The following is a 22,587-nucleotide window of genomic DNA, read 5'->3' as shown; positions in this document are numbered from 1 at the left end:
TCAGCCTTTGGGTTGATTCGTCAGTCGCCATTTTGGAATTGGAGTTCCCCAATGTATAGTATGATTCAAATACAGAACTTTGAGAAGCAGTACAGGATACAGTTACACCTCAGTGCTAATAGAAATTGAATTTTCAGATGGAACACTCAGTAAATACTCAAACAACTGCTGAAAGTGTAATTTTATTCAGGAAACTTGTCTTCCGGGGTCGGCAGTATACAAAAGGAGCATCAGTTTCCAAAAGCATCAGTTTCACCAGATAGTTGGGGTGCAGCAAAGTTGCAAATAAAGTGTATGCGTATAGCATATAAATTTCGGTATTAGGTTGCAAATTATGACAGTCTCTGATACCCCTTTTATACTGGGCACGACTTTTAGCTCGCTTCTGAAGCGAGCTAACTTTAGCTCGGGCTAAGTCGTTTTATACTGCCATTCTCGACCACCCAAGGTTACGTGAGAGACCAGACCTATCTCCACCCCCCCCCCCTCCCCATTAGCCTGCTGTCCTTCCCACGAGTGCGAAAATTCAGTGACAGTTTTCATACTTTGAATTGCCCTACATCGACAGTTCCGTTGTTATACGTTACTCGCAAAATTCAGCCAGTCATCGGCATATATATATATATATATATATATATATATATATATAGTGTATACGTACACTACTGCGCTGGTCTATTTCTTTTTTTTTTCACGATTTAATCATGTCGTTTGCTAGTTCAAAGAGTTCAATGAGAGTTTTATCGGAAAGCGAACAGTGACAGCGTAAAATACACTCAATGTGCTGCGTAACACACAGCGCGCCGGTGGCTACAGTACAGGAGTAGACGTACATATTGGCAACCCGGAAGCACTGTACACGCTTTCTGGTCACGGGTCAGTGAATTTGACCCGAACTAAACTCGCGTACCTTTCATACTAAAGTTAGCTCGGACCTGAAGCTGACCTGATCCACCCCTAGAGCGGACTAAATTTAGCTCGGGCTAACTATTTTTCGACCTTTTATACTAAGAGTTAGCTCGCTTCAGGTCCGCACCTGAAGCGAGCTAACGCCCAATAAAAAAAAGGGGGTATCAGAAACAGGAGCAGAAGGCTGATGTTGCAATTAAGTCGGAACGCCAATGTCAAAGTCTCACATGTAGTACATAATACTCACAAAGTCACTGCGTTCCTTGAGCCATGACCTTGGAAGTGCATGTGGGACTAGCAGGACTCCTCAGTAGACGATAGCACATTCATTCATGTTGCCTTCCTTGACGAAAAGGTCGCAAACTTCACGTTATTTCCAACACTAAGTTCTTCATGAGTTCACATTTGGTCTTCCCTGGCAAAATATTTACTTATCACATATTTGGGTCGTGGTTTCCATGAAAAGCCGACATTTTTCTTGGCAGAGAAGCTTAAGACGTTACCTCCATGACGTACCACGTATCATAATAAACGTACTGATATCTATTACCCATAGTCTAGTACTCACTTTATACTGGGCGTTAGCTCGCTTCAGGTGCGGACCTTAAGCGAGCTAACTCTCATACCCCTTTTATACTGTGCGAGAACAATACATGTGCGAGAACACTACATGTGCGAGAATACATACATGTATATATTTGTGTAACTGTCAGGTCAGTTGTGTTGTGATGGACCGGGTCCATTGCATTTCTTTCCTTGTACTTACCTGCCTGTGGGCAGGTAATAACCTAGGATTGTTTATTACATGCCTTCATTTGTGAAAGAAATAAAGTATATGTTATATATATATATATATATATATATATATATATATGTACAACTTCGTCTTTTTAAGGCATGAACACAACGGACAACTCATCTCCTTACAAACTTAGAGGGAAGGGACTTCTAAACTTATGCTTTACAAAGATCCCTCTTTGTCCGTGAACGCTGAAGCAAATCGAATGAGTTTTTCTGCAAGGCGTAGGTAATGAGTTCTAGCTTCATACCCTGAAAGTTCATTTTACTTGATTCATTATTTTTAAGTAAAAATCGTTATATCCTAAGAGGTCAGATTGTATTTTGGGAGGATATACGGTATTGCGTGTTCATGTCATGAGATAAACATACTTGTGACTTGATTTCACTTTGCAAGAAAGCCGTAGTGGAATCATTCTATCAAGTCGTATCTATTGACTATCTCGTCCATTTGATGCTTTTTTGTAGTTATTTAAAAGTTGTTTTTGTGTGTGTGTGTGTGATTGCTAGTGTACTTCGTGCACTCATAGCGCATGTTCATAAAACTAAATTGGCAACGCAGAGATTGATTCACGCATAATTCTGCTAAACACGACGTATTTCTTCAAACATTTTGAATGTATTCGAAGGTAGAGTTGAATATACAGGAAGTATTTAGACTGTCTCCTAAATAGATGACTTTCATTGGCGTTTTCGGATATTCGCGTGTTGTGTTGTCTGAACCAAACACTTTTCGTGGTTTACGAAGTATTCGTGTTGTGAATAGCCTCGCTGTCGCGTGGTACGTACGTATGCACCGTAACATACTGTATACATCGCATGCGCGTGATTATGTGTGTATGCGTGTGTGTGTGAGAGAGGTGTGTGTGTGTGTGTGTGTGTGTGTGTGTGTATGGCGGTTACGATCTGACTCGTACGAATACTCGAAGGCGTGGAGAAATAGTTTTTAAATATACGTATTTTGTTAACGTGCAAGACTTCTTGTGGGACGTGGGAACAAGTCATTTCCTAATTGATGTATTTCTCTCCTTCTGTTTAATGTATCAAAACAATATCACGTCAAAGTATCACGAAAATATAAAAATGAAGCGTCTTTTCGTTGCTCAGCTCAAGTCCTAATCGTACATAACTCCTTATTAAAAGTGATGTTTTACACATTAATGGTATTCCGCTATAAGGTGGTTAACTAGCAGCAAAGCACGAGTGATAGCATACGATTGATCGTCGTTTACGTAGCAGAGCATGTACGCGCCGTGATATCGACACGTCAATTTTTAAATTCATTTAGGCCCTACATCTGAACGCATGGATCCACTCAATCTCTCTCGAGGTACTGCAGATGTAACTTGAATATGTTGATTTTGGTCGATAAAATTTGAAGTTTATGAGTGCCTGCTACGTGACTATATAAACTTGTCCAAGGAAGTTTTTTTTTTTTTTTGGTGCTTGCACTGTCCTCTGATCAGGGGCATCGATTCGTTTTCAAAATGGGGGGGGGGGGGCAAAACTTGGAGGATGTCTGATAGAGATCAAAGAAACAAAGCGGGGGAGAGAGTACTTTCACCGCACTTGGGAGGTAGCATCCCCAGGGAAATGGGATCTCTACACTGTAAAAACATCGGTGTTAGATTTAACACCACGGGTGTTAAATCTAACACCGATCAAACTTCAATAAAGGACCACACCCACAGGTGTTAAAAATGCACTGTGATGGTGTTGAAAAGTGTTCACCTGACACTTCGTGGTGTTAATTTGACACTGTACCTGGTGTTATTTTGACACTGTACTGGTGTTAATTCAAAAATGACACCACATGGTGTTGATTTGATATTTGTTGGTGTCAATATCAATGGTTTAACACCCGTCCAGCTTCAATAAGAGACCACACCAGCTGGTGTTACTTTGGTGTAAATTTATTTTCACATTTTTTCAAAAATCTAGTATTTTAATGTAAAATTCTTGATCGTCTTGTTTAAATTAAAAATCAACAAGAAGTGCAGTTACTAAGAAACTCTTCAAAAAACAGTTTAACATTTGGAAATGACACCCGGAGGTGTTAATTTAACACCATAAATGAGCACCGAAAATTTAACACCAGCTCGGTGTTCACTATTTAACACCGGACTTTTTGCAGTGTAGTGAGAACCATACCCCATCCTCCCCGCCCCCTGTCTAGGGGACCCTAACAATAAGTCTGGCACCCAACTGGCCCCGTGAAGTGCACCCCGGATCCACCATATACAGGCTTGAAACTGCAGTCATTAATGCACTTCTCTATGACACTTCATAGCACACTATCAGCGCTATTGCTTCTGGTTCTAGAGAAGAAGATAATTATGCTTAAAACAAATAATCCTCAATATTTGGGAGCTTTAGGGCTCTCTTGGAGAGCCGGGGGGGGGGGGGCTCATTTAAACAAATTGAGATCCTAAAGATAACCCTAGGAGTGCCATGGGTTTTCTACAAAATTAAAAAACAATGTATAAAGTTTAAAGCCCGTTGCTAACATCTGCAGATGAAAAAAAAAGCTTTAAAATAGTTCTATAATGTGAGTCAGGAATAAATATAACCAAAATGAAAATGTTAATCAGTATAATCAATGTTACGATTTGTTAAATGTACAAAATGTGAACAATAATTTCATTAAAAACTGTTTCTACAATAAACCGTCACCGTGACGGTTTACTGAGAAAGTAAGTGATATGTACTTATATTTGCGGCTTGATAGCGATTTTTTTGTTGGGTGTTTTGTGACACAGCTGAACTATTGTACACGTGTGCATCAACCGTGATAATTCGAACATTTTTAAACACTGCTCCGAATGTTCAGTAGTTGCTTTAAGCACAGTTTTGAGACAGAATTTATATCTGACATCTATCTTTATACATGTATAATTGTTAAAAAAATAAACTAATTTCTGATCAGAACAGTGGTTGAAAATTCACTTTCCCGTACATTCTATGATCCCAAACTTAAGAATAATGTAGAAAAAGAAAAGCTCATTCAGAAAACAGGAAAAACCCAAGATTGACTTTAATGACCCGTTTCACCTTTTTTCAGTCCTTACGTGAATTCAACGGGTGTTTGTTTTCTGATGCACGGTCATATATATATATATATATATATATATATATATATATAGCAATAATAAAGTCACAACAGAGGAATGCAGGGAATGCATTAATAGCCAATCTTGATTTAATGAATAATCCGAATTTTCGAGGAACCTTCCTCTTCTTCAGGGATGACAGTGCGAATATTCACAATGATTATTAAGAGTGAGGTGTTACTACCCTGCTAGCGCGCGCAATAAGTGTAACCAAAACAAAAAAAATAATAGATAATAACAACAAACGCATGTTGTGCGCTTATGAGTGTCATACTACACGTCATAATAGATAAGACGTCACACTAGGATTGCGCGCGCTGCACAAAAAGATCATGAGACAATAATAGCAATAATAGAAACGTCATAAAGGCAATGAAGTTAACATGATACAATGAAGGTGCCAATGGATTTTCACGGTGATATGTCAATATCCCACCAGCGCGCGTAGTCTCAGTGTAACCAAAACAAAGGATAACAAATAATAACAATAAACGCATGCTGAGTTGCGTGAATATATGAGTGCCATACTGTGCGTTATAACAGAGAAGACGTCACACTGAGATGGCACGCGCTGCACAAAGGAGACAATAATTATGAACGATAATAGAAACGTCATAAAGGCAATGAAGTGATACAATCTGTCAAGTGCTTGTACGCATTATATACAGAGGAGAGACGAGAGAGCAAAAAGTAGGAAAGGAGGGAATAAGGAGAGAAGAAAGTCACAAGAAAAAATGTCATAATATACATGAGGTACACTTACTCGTAACACATCAAGACTGCGCAAGTTGTCTAGTACCAGAAAAATAAACTGAAGACCTCTACAAGGGTGAAATTATCAACAGCGGAGTAGCAACTGAAATTAGTTATCGGAAGAAAGTGTATGGGCTGAGCCAGGAAAGATCTTTGTTCATGCCTGTTTCAAAACTGCGGCTCCGAACAATGAAACGCAGTTCTGCCCACTTCCTGTCTTCAGCCGATTTGTAACCCCCGCCAAAGATGCAGACTTTCAAGTCTTTCATCGAATGGCGGGGGTCACTGAAGTGGTTCGCCACTGGAGTATCTTTATGCTTGAGGATTGAGCTTTTGTGGTTATTGAACCTCATGCGAAACTTCGTGCTTGTCTCACCTATGTATGACACCCCTGGGCATTTACTGCACATAATACAGTAAAGCACATTGCTAGAGTCGCATGTGTGGTCCGGTGGTTTGATTCTGAGTGACGGAGAGATTTGCCCCACTGTTTCTGTCACCAGATGGTTACAAATTTGACATCGTGGTTTGTCGCACCTCTTGTTACCTTTTGGGGTTGCAGGTTTTGGTAACTCACTCTGCACCAGAAGTGATCTCAAGTTGGGTGGTTGTCTTTGGGAGTGTAGAGGTGGTTCACCCAATATTGTAGAAAGTCTGGGATCAAGTTGAATATTCGTCCACTCTTTCTTGGTCGTGGAGACAAACTTTTTGACTTGTGGGTGGAATGTAGTAACGAGAGGAATGCGATCGTTCCTCTCATCTTTAGGTTTAGAGTCTAACAGGTCTTCTCTCCGTTTTTCATTGACCCTTTTGAGCACATTGTTCACGAGGCGAACTGGATAACCCCTTCTGACAAAATGTTCTCCCAGACGTACAGCATCTTCTTCAAACACCTTGGGGTCAGAGGTGATCCGCTTATATCTGACTAGTTGGCTGTACACAATTGATTGCTTTGTGTGCAAGGGGTGGAACGAATTGTAATCTAAGTAGGTGAAGGAATCCGTGGGTTTAACATACACACTGGTGGAAAGCAAGTTACCATTCTTAGACACATTGACATCCAGGAAGTGGATTTCCTCTCTGGAGCTCTCCATTGTGAACTGGATGTGACGATTATGTTTGTTAAATGCCTCGTGAAAGGCTGCGAGGTCTTTTTCACTGTGGGGCCAGATTATGAAAATGTCGTCGATGTATCTCAGATACATTGAGGGTTGGAGAGTGCATTTAGAGAGGAAATCTTCTTCCAGGACTGCCATATATATGTTAGCGTACACGGGCGCCATCTTGGTCCCCATGGCGGTACCTTTTCGTTGAAGGTAGTGTTCTGACCCCAAGGTGTTTGAAGAAGATGCTGTACGTCTGAGAGAACATTTTGTCAGAAGAGGTTATCCAGTTCGCCTCGTGAACAATGCGCTCAAAAGGGTCAATGAAAAACGGAGAGAAGACCTGTTAGACTCTAAACCTAAAGATGAGAGGAACGATCGCATTCCTCTCGTTACTACATTCCACCCACAAGTCAAAAAGTTTGTCTCCACGACCAAGAAAGAGTGGACGAATATTCAGCTTGATCCCAGACTTTCTACAATATTGGGGGAACCACCTCTACACTCCCAAAGACAACCGCCCAACTTGAGATCACTTCTGGTGCAGAGTGAGTTACCAAAACCTGCAGCCCCAAAAGGTAACAAGAGGTGCGACAAACCACGATGTCAAATTTGTAACCATCTGGTGACAGAAACAGTGGTGCAAATCTCTCCGTCACTCAGAATCAAACCACCGGACCACACATGCGACTCTAGCAATGTGCTTTACTGTATTATGTGCAGTAAATGCCCAGGGGTGTCATACATAGGTGAGACAAGCACGAAGTTTCGCATGAGGTTCAATAACCACAAAAGCTCAATCCTCAAGCATAAAGATACTCCAGTGGCGAACCACTTCAGTGACCCCCGCCATTCGATGAAAGACTTGAAAGTCTGCATCTTTGGCGGGGGTTACAAATCGGCTGAAGACAGGAAGTGGGCAGAACTGCGTTTCATTGTTCGGAGCCGCAGTTTTGAAACAGGCATGAACAAAGATCTTTCCTGGCTCAGCCCATACACTTTCTTCCGATAACTAATTTCAGTTGCTACTCCGCTGTTGATAATTTCACCCTTGTAGAGGTCTTCAGTTTATTTTTCTGGTACTAGACAACTTGCGCAGTCTTGATGTGTTACGAGTAAGTGTACCTCATGTATATTATGACATTTTTTCTTGTGACTTTCTTCTCTCCTTATTCCCTCCTTTCCTACTTTTTGCTCTCTCGTCTCTCCTCTGTATATAATGCGTACAAGCACTTGACAGATTGTATCACTTCATTGCCTTTATGACGTTTCTATTATCGTTCATAATTATTGTCTCCTTTGTGCAGCGCGTGCCATCTCAGTGTGACGTCTTCTCTGTTATAACGCACAGTATGGCACTCATATATTCACGCAACTCAGCATGCGTTTATTGTTATTATTTGTTATCCTTTGTTTTGGTTACACTGAGACTACGCGCGCTGGTGGGATATTGACATATCACTGTGAAAATTCATTGGCACCTTCATTGTATCATGTTAACTTCATTGCCTTTATGACGTTTCTATTATTGCTATTATTGTCTCATGATCTTTTTGTGCAGCGCGCGCAATCCTAGTGTGACGTCTTATCTATTATGACGTGTAGTATGACACTCATAAGCGCACAACATGCGTTTGTTGTTATTATCCATTATTTTTTTGTTTTGGTTACTTCGCACTGTCATCCCTGAAGAAGAGGAAGGTTCCTCGAAAATTCGGATTATTCATTAAATCAAGATTGGCTATTAATGCATTCCCTGCATTCCTCTGTTGTGACTTTATTATTGCTATTTGTAGTACTGCCAATACGCGGAACAACTACAATATATATATATATATATATATATATATATATATATATATATATATATCATATATATATAATATATATATTATATATATAATATATACATTATATATATATATATACTTTTCCGAAAAGGAGGAACAGTAAGAGGAATAATGATGTTTGTTTTTGTTTGTTTGATTGTTTGATTGTTTGATTCATTTTCCATATGAGAAGATGGCTGGATAGCCCATATTCAGCTACGTTAAGCTGGTCTTCCATGGGGTCCAGTTGGGTGTGAGGTAGGACCACTTCACCGGGTTAAACACCCTGCTCTTTGCGATGAATGAATGAAGCGGGATCTTTTACGTGCATGAGTTGTTACTCTCTCATACACGGGACCTCCATTTTATGTCCTATCCGAGGGACAGAGTGTTTTGCCTCTTGCTAGAGGGGACGGTATGCTTACACACAACATTGCTCAGTCCAGACTCGGGTTCGAACCCGGGCCGCGTGAACGTGAGGCAGACGCGCTACCGACTGAGCCAACTCACCGCCCGTCATGTCAAAGCTACGCACCAATTTTTCCTTCCTTTCTCATATCTCACAATGTATCATAATGCATATATACAGCAAATCCTTTGAATTTTTGAGAAGGAGCAAAATAATGTGCTTTTGTCTTGTCTTTTTTGAATCTTAAAACGACTAGTGCAATGTAAAAGTGCAGTTTCATTCCATATTAGAGTCCTGAAATACTTATGGTATCTGCCCCGCTGTAGTCCGAATGCTCGCAGAATGGCAAATACTATGTGATGGAGAATCTCGTCGCTGAAAGGCCTGGATAAACATGACACCAATTCATTACATTTTGTGCGACATATATCATTTTATTCTGACCATGCGGTACATGTGGTCAATCGCGTTCGCCTTATTGTACTTGTCGACGTCACTCATCAAACTTGCCACGTACCTAACATTACCCAAAGTCAACCGCAGATATACCCGCAGCTTCATAAAGCCATTGCGCCCTACGCCATTTCCCCTATACCTTCACTGCGTAGTCTTTTTCTTCGTCTTCGTCTTCTACATCTTCTTTTTATCTTTAATGCTACAAAATGATGCCACTACTACTGTAGCGCGAGGATATTCGGTGAGAGTCATTATTATCTTCTGCGAATGCAAGTTCAGTTTTACTCTGGTGTATGATTATCCGGCATATTTGATGATGACCCAAAACAGGAGGACAGCCAACATTCCCAAACCAGAAAACAAGATCACTTCGACGAACAAAATACGGTTGGCACTATTTAGATTGCAAAAAAAAGAAACAATCACAAGATTGATAAGGAAGAAAGTTATCATAAGTTAAAGCGACTATATTCCTTTATGGCTGGATTCCTGGTTACGTAGTTTAGAAAAGGCTGTGAATAAATTGCAGTGAACTACTTGTAGCTTTCGATTAGGCTGAGATCTGTACTTCCCTACATCTCTTTTGACTGAAATCATTCTAGTCGAATCGGTTAATTTTTCCTCCCTGAGTTCATACATGAAAATCAGTCCGTAATCTTCCTTGAAGGCACCACACTCCGTGCAGCCTCCGTATTCATATCGGAAAACTCCGTGAGGATGTAAGGACGTCTGTTACGGCACAAATTGTCGCCCCTGCATAATTTGTCGCCTGGCGATAAATGAGTTATGCTGCTTGTGCAGTTCCCAATTTTTACCTCGATGGCGACAATTTGTGCTGGCAAAATCAAACGTAGCTGCACAAATTGTCGTCGGCCATGCACTATGAATTGTGTGGTTGGAGTGTTGCTCCGGTGTTATGCTTGGGTGGGGTGGGTATGACTGGTAAGTTATGCGTATGTGTGTGTGTGTGTGGGCGGCTGCATGGCATGTGTTGTGTATGATTTGTAGGTGCGTATTATGTGACTTGTGTATGCGTTTGCGCATAGCTGTGGGTGTGTGTGTGTGTTCGGAGTATAATAATACAATATGTGGAACGTGTATGAGCACGTGTTTATAGAGTTCAAAGCGGCGTTGATTTCAAAATAGTATGGGTGTGTCAATTTCAGCGGTGAGGCGGGCTAGGAGAGAGAGACCGAGAGAAAAGTCATACGAGGGCGGTATCCTCCCTAAATGTTATCTGCCTTTGTTCATTTTTTTTTTCACTGCATTTATATTCTTCCATCAGTCTTAACTTCAACTTCCATATCACTATTCTTTGTCCCAGAATAAATTTGGCATGCTTTATGCATGAGCAAATAATTTCAACACGCCGTAAATAATTTCTCAATCGTTAGTTGATTTTAGCACAAACGAACTGCCATATGCACACCCCAAATACATACGTATTTATAAACAAACACCAACAAACACTCAAACAAATCCTCATAATGCATATAAACCACCTCAACACACATTCTTCCATAATATGCAATAACACACACACACACGCACACACACACACACACACACACACACACACAAACGCGCACGAACGGACACTCAATCATCATGTGCGCGCGCACATACACACTTCCTTGAAACCTCACCGTGACTTTTTACATGGCTTGTTTGCATGGATGTAGCCATGTTTAGTTATGTGTTGGTATTTCAATGACTATGTCAAGAATGATATTACCACCCAAAATGTGCTTCCCCGGCGGGCGACAATTTGTGCCGTCAGCCCCATGCACAATTTGTCGCCTGTTTCAGGGGGCGACAATTTGTGCCGGGGCGACAATTTGTGTCGCAACAGACGTCCATTTAGCACCGGTATCAACCGGGATTTCATGTATTTTGCCAATGCGAACCAATATTTGGATGTGACACATGTTATATACGTATTACTTTGATGTGCAGGTTTCACTCTCTTTTAGTTCTTTAAATCGCTCACATCTTCCCCCACCATTTTAACTATCAACTTCTCATACTGTCCATAAAGTGGTCGCCTGAGAAGCCAAGGTTTGACCCACACACTCCGTCCTCTCGCTGTTTTCCGGTTTTGTTTTGTTGGTTTTTTTTTTCTGCCGTGATGTTTGCTGCAAAATAAGAGCTTCAACAAAGAGTTTTAAGGCCCTGTCACACCTTTCCGGGCAAGCCTTGAGTGCGACTTGTGAAGGACAATTTTTACTACCTGGAGGTCCCCGCAGATGACCCACACATGACAGTACCTAGCACGTATCTCACCCGTAGTTACCCGGAGTTGCTCACGCAAGTCCTATTCACCCGCAGCCAAGTTTAGGCCCTGTCACACCTTTCCGAGCAAGCTAGGCGGGCTTGTTGCGTCTTACCTGCAGGCTGGACCCGTGCTAATTCCGTTCTACTTCCGTGTGACCTGCGTGTCAGGCACATGGGTGGCGAGTGAGGGCTGACAACTGGGTGAAGGAATCCCTCTGAAGGAATGGCAGAAGACCCACGGAATGTCATTATCTTGGCCGCATACGGGGACTGCGAAGTACCTGCGTTACAGCTGCAAATTACCTGCGTGGGAGTTGCCTGCGAGGTTCTGCCCTTTAAAGGCCCTGTCACACCTTTCCGGACAAACCTTGCGTGCGACTTGCGAAGGACAATTTTTACCACCTGGAGGTCCCCGCAGATGACCCGCACATGACAGTACCTAGCACGTATCTCACCCGTAGTTACCCGGACTTGCTCACGCAAGTCCTATTCACCCGTAGCCAAGTTTAGGCCCTGTCACACCTTTCCGGGCAAGCTAGAGGCGGGGTTGTTGCGTGTGGGGATTTTCCAGCACGCAGGACAATTTTTGCAGGGGGACAAGGATTTGGGCAAGTTTCGCATGCGTCTTTCCTGCTGGATCCGTGCTACTTACGTTCTACTTCCGTATGACCTGCGTGTCAGGCGCATGGGTGGCGAGTGAGGGCTGACAACTCGGTGAAGGAATCCATCTGAAGAAATTTGATATAGCAGAAGTCCCACAGAATGTCATTAGGGAGCTTCAGATTTGCAGCGCGGACCCTTGAGCCGACGCTTGAGCTGGACGTTCTCCTCTCCCCTGCGTAGTTCTTTTTCTATCTGAAAAAGTAGCTTTAAATTACGCTGGCACGCAACGATTAAAAAAATGGCGCCCCCATATGATCGGTGCACGAAGTAGCTCTCTACGTCGTAAATTGAGCGGACGTAAAAATAGCCCAGAACGCGTAGTGAAAAACTCAGACGACGCAAGCTATAAATAGATTGACTCGACGCGCGATTCTGCGCATGTTCAGAACATGTTTTTTTTTCCTCTGAACATCCCCGACGCGAAAATCTAAAGCTCCCAATTATCTTGGCCGCATACGGGGACTGCGAGGTACCTGCGTTACAGCTACGAAGTACCTGTGTAGGAGTTTTTCCCCTCCGTATTATTGTCTTGTTCATTCCAGTCCTCGCTCCGATGAACATGTAGCTATCAGACGACATTCTCACTGCGTCTGGTTAGGCTAGGCTACACAGTATTTTCCGTCCCGTCTCTCTACGGACTGCCTCCAAGTCTTGTTGCTGTTTATTACGTGTTGCCACGTTTTGTTGCGTTCATCCCGATTTATTATGGCCTTTAAGGTTTCTCATTAGCATCGGGACTCCCATGGCAATTCTTTTGACAGTTTTTGACAGTCCACAGTGTAAACGCCGTAATTAAAAAGGGCTTTAGCAATTGCCAAATCCTGCGACACAGTCTGTCTACTGCTAGAATCCACTACAACTAATAATATCTGACAATAGTGATACGTCCATTTTCACGACCCATTTACCCTTAAAATACTTTCAAGGGCACAGGACGTTTTGAGAGAGGTAGCAAACACTCACACTCTGTCTTGTCGGAATGGGTTCATTGAGAAGATACGTGCCTGCCTTACAAGTTGTCGGTGGAAGAATAAACTATGGAACACAAATGAGAAGGTACAAGCTGCGTAAGGCGATACAATCATAACATTCATTTGAACTGTAGATCATTGCTATAAACAGCAACACCGAATGGGAGTACTATACTTTCTGCCAAGCTCGAAAAGAGAGATGATCATCGCTTCATTGAAATTAATCAAGCAACAACAGAAGAAAACAATAAAAGACGTAACAACTCAATAGAAAAAAACAACAGAGTCAATTACATCAATACGTTGTGAATTGGCAAACATTGTACAAAAATAAAATTAATGCTAGAAATTTAGTCTGAAATGATAGGATAATCTGGTCAACATGGACAAACTCTAAAATGTGTGCTGCTACAGCTAAATGCCATTGAACGCAATTCAGAATTTCCTCAACTTTTACTTTTGGCTACGTTTCCATTTTTGCTTATAACCATTGTGCCACCATGGTGATCCAGTCAATTTCACAAATTTACATTGGGGCTAGTAACGGCAATACAACTCACCAGTTTGGGTCATTAAACATCCGGTTTTAAACGATGAGCTTTCAATTAAGGAAAACATGCTTTCAGAAAAATCTTGAGGCATCCAGACGTTGATATTCGTTACAATTATATATTTCTGAGCAAATTAAACACCGCAATTACAGGATCTCGTATAACACTGGTCCTCTTGATCAGCAGTAGGCGAAAGCATCATGCACGATATAATGCTTCTATAAGATATACAACTATTGTTTTGTTTTCGTTTCAATCTGTCTTGCAGGTCGTCAACCTTCTCAATGACCTCTATACTCTCTTTGATGACATAATCAGTTACTATAACGTCTACAAAGTGGAGACAATTGGTGATGCGTATATGCTTGTTTCGGGACTGCCGATACGAAACGGCAATAGGCATGCCGCTGAGATCGCTTCAACAGCACTCCATCTACTTGATGCTGTTCAGAAGTTCAAGATAAGACATCGACCCGAAGACACACTGAAGTTACGAGTAGGGATGCACTCAGGTAAGATTCTTATAACGGAGGTTATAGTTACACGCTGTATACATAGCAGAGTGCAATCAGAGGTAACCGATAATCTTTATATCAGTGTTTCCCCCCTTCACTTAATATCAGACTCCTCCTTATGCCGTTGTTGTTGTTTTATCAGTTATGGCTTCTCGATTGCAGATTTACATACAATGTATAATGCATAGTCGTTAGCATTCTCAATCATATCTGTAACATATCGGGTAACAATTTGCTAACAACTTTTACCTGTCAGCTTGTTTGGCCAAGTGTACCTTTTTAGGTATGTAGCTGTTATAGATGTTCTGAGATGTTTTGAATCATTGATAATTATGTTTTGTATTACTGTTATTTCTGTCATCATCACCATAATTGCATGACACAACATCCATGAAATAGGGCCTATATTAGGTATATTGCGTTAGATAACAGAGCACCATTACACGAGGCCATCGATGAAAGTAGAATTATGTCAAGGTTTGCCATTTAGATCCACGCAATCGTTACATTATATTTTGTCAATTTTGGGTTCACTGAATGAAATGGGTAAAGTTTTAGGCAGTTCACCGATTATTCAACCAGAATTTGCGCTCTCGGTCTCCCTCGTATGGTTTTGAAACATTCTATAGGTCCGGTGGTGTCAGGTGTGGTGGGTTTGACTATGCCCAGGTATTGTCTCTTTGGTGATACTGTCAACACAGCTTCCAGAATGGAGTCCAACGGAGAACGTGAGTCATTACGTGTATTACATTCATCACACTTTTGCATCTGCACTATTTACGTGTGCTTTTTGTCTCGCCCGCATTGTGGTAGCGAGACATATGCGTCACTTTATGTTGTCGTCGTCGGCGTCGTCAACAATTTGGTGTACTTTTTCTAACTTTCCACAGCTTTGAACTGTGACCGCCAAACTCGCACAACAGATATATGACCTAAAGTTGCCGGTCAAGTTCGAATATGGGTGAAGTCCGACAAGGTTAAAGGTCAAAGTGTCAATAACTTTTCCCTGGTTAGCACTGTACTCACAGTCTTGTGGTGTACTCTCAATAACTTTCCACAGATTTCAGCTATGATCACCAAAGTCACATCACAAAACATAAAGCTGCAGGTCAAGTTCGAATATGGGTTTAGTCCAACAAGTTCAAAGGCCAACTGGTCAAGGAACTCTACTTGATAAGCACTGAACACCTAGTATTATAGTGTACTCTCAACAAGTTTCCACAGCTTTTAGTTATGACCACCAAATTCATACCGCAGGTACATCGCTTAAATCTCAGGTTTGAATATTAGTAAATTCTGCAAGGTCAAAGGTCAAATGTGACCGTGCAATACAAAACCAAGAAAAAGTTGGACGCCCTGATTTTACGTGAGGAGTCAGAATAGGTGAAACGGGTCAACCTAGTCAATCTTGGGTTGTTGTTTTTTTGAATTTTCTAAAAGAACAATTCTGCATTATTCCTAAGTTTGAGATCATGAAATAAACGGGAAATTGCCCTCTTTTTGCAGTTTTTCTAGAACACTTTTTTGTAGAATATGTAAGTCTTATAGGCTCCTTTTCATTTTTTGAAAACCTTTTAAACACTCTTCATGTTCGACTCTATTGTAACTTTGAAAGGATGTTGCTACTGCGTTGCATGTTGGTGTTAGTCATGAAAAGAATGTGCCAGTGTGCACAATTTCAGCTAACTCTGATAATCCCTTCATTGTGGTTGTTATGGAGTTTACTTTCTCTCTTTTTTTTTGTCCAATTCACTGCTCAGAGCACAGCGTAATGCAAGATTAGGCAGTTGAATAGACCCTAAACTTCAGAGCCTCTTTTCTCAGTATTATAGACCCTTCTCCAGAGTATGTACGTCCTTCCTATCATTAGTTAGGTTTGGAAGGTCTATATTTTACTGAATTATACATCATCTTAAAGCTTAGAGTCTAGTCTTTTAGAATCTATCCTTAAAATCCATGTCTGGCGACTTTTTGTTGGTTTTGTGATACAGGGTTACAAATGGTCAATGGATTTTACCTGATAAGCACTGTACACATAGTATTGTGGTTCTCAAAAAAAATCCACAGCTTTGAGCTTTGACCACCAAAATTCACGCCACAGGTACTTCACCTAAAGATCTTAGTCAAGTTTGAACATTGTTGAATTCTGACAAGGACAACGGTCAAATTGACAATGAACTTTCCGTGATTCAACCCTATAAAGCCAAAGCTATTTTGACCCTTCCCAGGCACGGCGATACGGTGCAATTAAATCGCCGAAAGCATATGACCTCGAAGCGTCATTTGCATAAAGTAAACAGCTTGTGTACGCAAAACCGCTGGGGAAGTGTTGAAGGACAATCGCAATATCTCACCTCAGAAGCCATAATCTATACAGCAAATTGAAGAAGAAACTATTCTCTTACTCGTAATGTTAGTTTGTTGGGGTTTTATTGAGGATAAACCTTTGAAAATAACGTCGAAACTTAGCTTCCAAAACAGAAAATTTGGTCTCAAAACAAGTGTTATTTTCTCACATTTTCCTTCATTGCCCAAAAATGAAACTTCGGTATATGACTTATGGTAGTATATCCAAACTGTGTTCCAAATATCTTTTCTGTATCATTTGGCGCACGGTTATGTCTGGAAAAAATCAAGATCACTGTCACTTGTGACCCACGTAAAATCCATAGCGTAAGCAGTAGGCTGTCCGATATATCGGTTTTCGTGATGTATGAAACTGTTGAAGCACATTGCAGGGTTCCTCTCTTGCCCACTCACCACCCTGTGGACCGAAAACCGAACCCTGCCGCATTGCGCCGAACCCGACACCGCTGATTGGCTAAACGTGCACTGACCAGTAGAGAACGCATGCGCAGGAGGACGATCTAGTTGTGCATGTCCAGCATTTTCTCTTAAATTCGGTTGTCTTTTTGCTCTTATTTTCACCTAACTACTACATCTGTAATTGCGCAAACACGAAACTTCGCAGGTAGTGAGTCTGGTGTATACAGACTAGTAATATGTTAATCAAATGCATATTCGTGCAGGCGCAGACTTATGTCTGGAAAAAATCGTAACGCTTTCCCACGGCCGACTCAAACAGAAAAATACAAATATCTCGAAAGATACATCAGCATTTTCTCCCCAAAATCATATGAAGGATGATATATAAATATTACATATGTGTGTGAAGTTTCAAGGGATTTGGTGGTAAAATAAGGGAGATACGAGGAGGTGAACTTTCGAGATTTGTTGTCCTTCCTTCCGCACAGTGCTTCGGTGACCGTTACGAATTCAAAAGCTTTGGCCTCTTATCAGTGAGTTAATTGCACCGTATCGCCGGCCAGGCCCCCGTGGGGAGGTGGGGGGCTGTGACCCCCCCCCCCTCCCATATAACTTTTTTTTTCAATTATTTGTGACCCTGCACCTCAAAACAAACAGAAAGTCGCCAGACATGAATTTTTAGTTAAGACCATATTCTAAAAGAGCACACTTTAAGCTTTAAAATGATGTATAACTCAAATCAAATGGACTCTCATAACCTATCTAAGTATTGGAAAGAAAGCACAAACTCAGGAAAAGTGTGAACTGAGAAAAGAGGCTCTGAAGTACAGTGTCTATTCAAGCGCTTAATCTTTACCAAACCGTGCTGGCTGTGCGATGAATGGGACAAAAAACAGGAAGTAAACCACCAGAGTAACAACAATGAAGGGATTATCACATTAAACTGAAATTACGCATGCCTCATTAACACATTCTGTCCATAATTAATACCAACTCTCAAAGTAGTAGCGCTATCCTTTCAAAAGTTATTAGAGTTGAAAGTGAAGAGTGTGGACAAGGTTTTTCAGAAATGAAAAAGGGATTCTAAAGACACACCTAATCACACTATTCTACCAAAAATGCTCGAGATAAACTGCTAAAAAAACACACATCCTGCCCGTTTTATGATACCAGAATTTAGCATATTGTAAAAGGAGACCCGCTCTTTCAGAAAATATGAAAAAGTCAAGTTCGGCTAGGTTGACCCATTTCACTTATTTTCAGTCCTCACGCAGAATCAGTGTGTGCGACTTTATGTTCGTTTTGAGGTGCACGGTCACATTTGATGTATCACCGTCATATCTAAGTCATATTTGGCACATGGATAGAGCACTCAAACTTTACATGACCTTCTATTTGAACTTTCTAAAGGTCACTTACTGAGGGCGCTTTTTACCCAAATGGATAGAGCACTCAAACTTTACATGACCTATAGTATTTGTGACCGTGCACCTCAAAACAAACATAAAGTCGCACACACTGATTTTGCGTGAGGACTGAAAATAAGTGAAATGGATAAACCTAGCCGAACTTGACTTTTTCATATTTTCTGAAAGAGCGGGTCTTCTTTTACATTATGCTAAAATTTGGTGTCATAAAACGGGCAGGAAAGTGTGGTTTTTTAAGCAGTTTCTCTCGAACATTTTTGGTAGAATAGTGTGATTAGGTGTGTCTTTTTCATTTCTGAAAAACCTTGTCCACACTCTTCACTTTCAACTCTAATAACTTTTGAAAGGATAGTGCTACTGCTTTGAAAGTTGGCATTAATTATGGACAGAATGTGTTAATGAGGCATTCTTAATTTCAGTTTAATTTGATAATCCCTTCATTGTTGTTACTCTGGTGGCTTACTTCCTGTTTTTTGTCCCATTCATTGCACAGCCAGCACGGTTTGGTAAAGATTAAGCGCTTGAATAGACACTGTGTACTTAAGAGCCTCTTCTCTCGGTTCACACTTTTCCTCAGTTTATGCTTTCTTTCCAATATTTAGATAGGTTAGGAGAGTCCATTTGATTTGAGTTATACATCATTTTAAAGCTTAAAGTCTGCTCTTTCAGAATATGGTCTTAACTAAAAATTCATGTCTGGCGACTTTTTGTTTGTTTTGAGGTGCAGTGTCACATTTGAGCTTTTTAAAGCTCACCCACTGAGAGCGCTATTTACCAAAATAGAAAGAAATAGGAAATATGCTTAACACATGATTTTTCTGTTTATTTTCTCTATCCCGAGTATATATGTCTTTATTTTGGCCCAACCATGTTCATGCTTGCCACAAACCAAAAGCAAGTCAAACTTCATTGTTTGTCATGGTTACAATTTCTCAAGGTCAGCACATGGGGGTGCTATTGATTACAGTATGTTTTTGATCGGTTCATGTATAGTTATCACATTTCATATTTCATCAATGCTAGTATTTTGAGTTTGCAGATGGATGATTTTTATGATAAACAAGTTATACTACAGGCAAAACTTGTGTGAAAGACTCAAAATAAAACAAAATAAAATGGTATCCTCTTTGAAAAATACTGGGGTTTTTTTAGTCATCTTTATCATTGCTATTGTTTGATGCCTATGCCACATGCAAAATAAAGGAAATGATAAGAAAAACATATCAGGGCCATTGACAACCATTATTCTTATTTTGCTAATTGAACAAATTACAGACAAGAAAACCATTTCATCCACTATTATATTGTTATGTGAAACTGGAACAGGAAAACACGCAAAATCTGACTGGTCTGGCATGGTTGTCAGTTTACTGTTGCCATGGCAACCAGCAATATCGGCCATAGCTAAATGATATATCAAAATGTTTGCAATAAAATAACAAAAAAAAATCGCCAAATTTGGTTGAAATTGGATCAAGGACGTAGGTGTGGCAATTAAAATATGGCACGGGGCACACTGTGCCCCCTTTGGACTTTATAGGCTTAAGGGCCATATATTGAACGCTCTCAATAACTTCCCACAGCTTTGAGCTATGACCACAAAACTCACTCCACATATGCATCACCAAAAGATACCGGTCAAGTCCGAATATTGGTCAAGTCGGACAAGGTCAAAGGTCAAAAGGTAATAAATTTACATTGAAAAAAAGATATAATCACAAATTGCCTATGCGGGCGGGACCTCGCTTTGTGTTTGCCATGTTACTCATTAATGAGATTCTTCCGCTTCGTAGTATTTCTTTGTCTATGATGATATCAAAATAACACCATATTTACTGTTTCCGACAATTTGGTTTGCTCTGCGTATGTGTCCATCACTCCTAACAATATTTTGTTAATGCCTTGAGGTGATATCTTGGCCGCTGATAAAAACGTTACTTGCCTGAGTATCATCTACCCTCTTGATGTGTAGTGAATATGTAGTAACAGGCCAAAAGGAAGCGCTAAACATCACGATCTTCCCCTTTTTTTACTTTCCCTATACATACTCCAGCTTTAAAAATCCACTGTAGCTCCGAAAGTAAGGCCATTCTCGACGAAGTTGGTGGATATGATCTGACAGAGAGAGGACTCGTATTCATGAAGGGTAAAGGGGATCTTATGACGTATTGGATAACAGACCAAGATCCCTCCTACTGGAGAAGCAGACCGCGAAAGGATGATACGGACTATGTAATTACCGACGACGCTGACAGCGTAGGTGAAAAGCAGAAGCAGGAGAGAAGTCCAGGAAAGAGCTACCTACGCACACCACTTGGCTCAACGTACGTTACGCCAGCGATTTCCCGCCCCAGTACTGGTATGAAGACAGCAAGAAGCGTGCAGGATATCTGCACCACGAACGTGCGGGAAGGCGCGCAGCTTGGGCGAAACTCGGATGCAGTAACACGCCGACGAAACAGTGACATCTCAAGGACAGAACTACCGAAAAATGGGAAACACGGATACACTCTCTTGCCAATTGAATGCGACGACCCGATCCAGCTGCATTCAAAGAGCGAGGAGGTTGAAATAAGGACTACCGAGTTCGGGAACGGAAGTGGGGACTGCTGCAGCCAAGCGCGCAGCGTGTCAGCCTGTTCCTTGAATAGAGCTGACGCCACTGGAGAGGAAGGTACAATGAACGGCGCCCTCTCACAGCGTTCCAGAAACAACTCGCAAGGAAGCAAGACGAAAACTAAAAAGAACAGCACCACGGACTCTGGGATTGGCAGCAACGGGAACAGTTCTAGGGACTGCAACATACACAATGAAATTTTTCTTTGAATATCCAAAGCTATGGAACACCTAGCTATTAATTTTGTGGTGCCTGAGAACAAAATGGCCCTGCTTTACAAAAGCCCACAAAGATTCGCCATGTACAATTCTTTTTTTTTTTTTTTTAGTTAGGGAAAATTTCGCCAAGAGAAAATTCAACTTTAAAATCATCAAAATTGAATGTTTGCAGCTAAACAAAGTAGATGATGGAAAATACATACAAGGCTGCTGTTCGGCAGGAAAAGTGGCTATGAAGTTGAGCGTATATTCAAGCGCACTGACTCACTTTAACCCGGTGTAGAACAGTGAGAGGATCGGAAACTCCGTGACAACCGCTGCGAAGTGAAGGTCAGAATAATCTAAAACCTCCTGCATAAATTCAATACATTCTATTCGTGATAACGTCCGAATATTCAAAGCTTCTGCTGACGTTTTAAAGCTTTTGTAAAGTTTTTTATGTACATTGACACCACTAATGGGTATAAAACTGAGAAAATCAACTCAACACAGACAAAATTGAGGTTTAAAAAGACTGGTGAATGTACTAATTTAACAAACAGAAAATTAATTTCATTTTTCAAAACTTTGACGTTACATTGAAAAAGGGTTACTGTCTGAAAACAATGAAAATCCCAAATCAGCCGAGTTGACCTACCATGGCATGCATATTTTAAGGCCTCTGGAAGAACTACTTGTCCGACTCTTTGAGGGTGTTCTTCTGCTGGGTCACAAATTCTAATAATTGTCCTCAAATTCGGAATTGATTTATTTTCGTTTTGTTTTGGTATCCCCTTAAATTGTGTTTCTCTCTTATTTTTCTCTACAATATAAATAGCTGAAAATTAGAGAGAAAAAATTTAATGAGCGTAAAATGTTAATGTCAATTCTTGTTTATGTGCATTAATTCCGCACTCTGCAAAATGCTATACAATCTCACACAAGTATTGATGTGATTATACCCATGGGCTATATAATGATACCAGTAAAGTTGTAGTGGTTTTTTTTCCCCATCAGTGATAAGGTTTACACGCATTTTCAGGGCATGTAGACTAGTATGCCTTCATTTTGGATTCTCTGTTTTGTTTTTGATTTTGTTGTTGTTGAAAGAAACATCCTCGCCACATTATGTCATGGAAATACATTTCTCAGTGACTGTTCACAGTGTGGATCTTCCATTCCCCTCGCTAGACGACAGAACTCCACAGAAGTTTAAGAGCGCAGAATCCTGCCATATTC

The 22,587-nt window shown here is 40.8% G+C and overlaps 1 pseudogene; it reads left to right on the top strand.

Annotated features, from left to right (window-relative positions):
- Positions 1-21,360, top strand: part of LOC139730741 (speract receptor-like) — a 533,096-nt pseudogene extending 511,736 nt beyond the window's left edge.
- The last annotated feature ends 1,227 nt before the right edge of the window (positions 21,361-22,587 follow it).

Source organism: Diadema antillarum, unplaced genomic scaffold (assembly GCF_040938485.1).
Source record: "Diadema antillarum isolate AM-2024a unplaced genomic scaffold, OU_Dant_1.0 seq00000331_RagTag, whole genome shotgun sequence".
Lineage (NCBI taxonomy): Eukaryota > Metazoa > Echinodermata > Echinoidea > Diadematoida > Diadematidae > Diadema > Diadema antillarum.
Note: the sequence above shows the minus strand (reverse complement) of the source record. Positions and strands in the feature narration are given on the sequence as shown.